Below are 2,608 nucleotides of genomic sequence, written 5' to 3' on the forward strand. Positions count from 1 at the left end.
CACATTCTTACACCCTCCAACTTTCCCCGATGTACACAGATATAACCGTTTCTTCTCGCCTCTCTCGCGAGCAAATTGTTTTCAACGTTTTCTCATCGCGCTCGAACTCTGCGCGCACTTTCCACATCCATTTATCTCCCCTTTCCACCCCCTCCTAGCAAAGAATGAATCAACTTCCCTTCTCCCATTCCGATCTGACTCCAGTTTCCTACTCGAAAAGTCCTCGAAAAAAGTAACATCTCGTGTAAATCGATTGGAGAAAGGAGGAAAGGGAAGGAGGGGATCCACTCGAAAGGGACGGGATGTTAATCGGGCTCCACGGTCGCATAAAATCAACTAATTTGCAATCAAGCGCGGTATCGAGGCCCGACTCTCTCTCTCTCTCTCATTCTCTCTTTCGGCGAGGAGAGCATGTCACCTGAATGAAATTTATTCGCCGTTCGAGGTGGAATAGGAGAGGGTGAGAGCGGAACGCCACCCCTTTATGGACGACTCTTGTTTCGTCCCTCTCTCTTTCTCTCTCGCCTCTTATTTCAACACACGAGCCTCTTTCTATCGGTAGAGTGACCTTCATCTGAATTTCTTTGTCGGAGGCCGAGAGGCCGCAAAGAGGGAGGAAATACGAGCGAGAGAGGATTGATCCGGGGTTTTGGTCAAGGGTGGAAAAATGATAATACGCGTTTTACTTTTACCGCCCCCTTTGTCGAACGGCGGCGAATGGGTTTATACAGCGTGCCACTTTTCGCCATTTTAACCATCTGCCACGATGCTCGTTGCTTCTAGGAGGAAGATAAGGAGGGGGTGCTTCCACCTTGAGGAAGGATTTGATTGATGACGAGGGAGGCTGATCACGAGCTCGTCGACCACTTTTCGGCCACACCAAAGTGCGATAAGATTTTCTTTTCACGAGGTATTTATCATCTCGCGAGATGAAGCTTGTAATACCGTGTCTTTTACGACTCTTCTTGGATTCTTTCGTCGCGAGAAACGATGCGATCGATCGTATCAGTCGCGTAGAACTTGAAACGAATCGACTTTATTCAGAGACTAACTGTTCAATTTCTAAAAAGTTAGACGTCAACATTTTCAAAAATTAAGGATTTTAGAATACATCCATTAGTTATTCTACGCTATCTACCAAAGTTAAGAATTTTACAAAAAAAAAAAAAAGAAACTTATTAATATATTTTTAAAAAAAAGCTGTCTTCCGGGAAAATGGAGTTGATCATTCGAAAGTTTCTCTTAAACCAATCACGAAAGTAAACCAGGGAGCCAGGAATAAGGAAGGAAAAAATCCTGAGAGAAAACAAGCATTCCCTCTGATTACACTTTATTTCGTAATCAATCCGGCGACCGTTTAATCCGATCCGTTCGACGAGGAAAAGCGCGAAAGAGGAGGGAGGGGACGAGTTGGGTGGTTGCAAAACTTTGGGTGAAAGTGTATTTAGAAGCGACACGGGTGCACACGTTCACGTAGGAGCAGGTTTTTTTTTATTCGTTTCGATGCAAAGAATGTAAAAACGTTACATCGTGCAATTAAACGACGTTTCGTCATACCGTATTTATAAATAAATCGGTCATACACCTCGCTTTCCAGGTATACGTGTTATGCCGTGTTACGTGTACGATTAAATTTTAATTATAACTGTTAATTAATCGTGACATAACGAGGCGGCGCAATTCGATCGTTCCAAGTTTACGCGCGTCTATGATCTAATTGTAAGATGCAATTGGTTCCTTGCAACGACGACGACGACGACGAGAGTCTCGCGTCATTAATAATCGTTACTCCCGGCGAGGAGCAAAGATAGACTCGTCGATATCGGACGATGGAGGTTGACTCTTGAATAGCATATGATATTTATAAAATTATATTCTCGAAAATCTCTCGCGCTATTTTCGTTTATAATTTTTGCGAGGAAAAGACTTCTCTCTTCTTAACAGAGCGATTCAACTCGAAGCTCAATTATTCTGCGTTTGCATTATTATTTTTCTCACATTTACGGAATATTTTATTTTTATTTTACTTTACAACGGTTCCTTTTTTCTATATCTAAAATATCTATATTTCTTAAATTTATAGTTCAACAATTGAATTATCTTGTTCATACTTTCAAAAAAAGAAAGAAAACGTCTACTCATGTTTCTCAAAATTCTATTCAAATCACTACATTTTCTAACTTCGCTACATACTCTCTATACTCATAAAAAGAAACTTCTCTAATGATAATAATAACAATGAAAAAAATCTACATTTCATCAGAAAAATAAAAATCTCGATAATCGCTACGTTCACTACTTCCATTACATAACCTTACTTCCAATTTACCGACTGTGACTCTTCCCACTGTCGCTTCTAAATTCGCCTTCACAAGCGTCCGTTACTCGTCCAAGATCCCCCTCCCCTCCTCCTCGTGGAAAAATGGAAAAGAAAAAGAAAAAGAAGAAGGAAAAGAAAAAGAAACAGGATCCCAGACAGGTGGAAACCGAGAAACCGACGAAAAGGGACAGTGGTTGAGCATCGGGGGCCTGAATAATGGACGAAGCTGCGTTGAGTGTCCGAAGGAGAGCGGAGGAAAAGAGAGAACGAAGGACGGGGGAGGGGAGG

Source organism: Apis dorsata, unplaced genomic scaffold (genome assembly GCF_000469605.1).
Source record: "Apis dorsata unplaced genomic scaffold, Apis dorsata 1.3 scaffold_169, whole genome shotgun sequence".
Classification (NCBI taxonomy): Eukaryota; Metazoa; Arthropoda; class Insecta; order Hymenoptera; family Apidae; genus Apis; species Apis dorsata.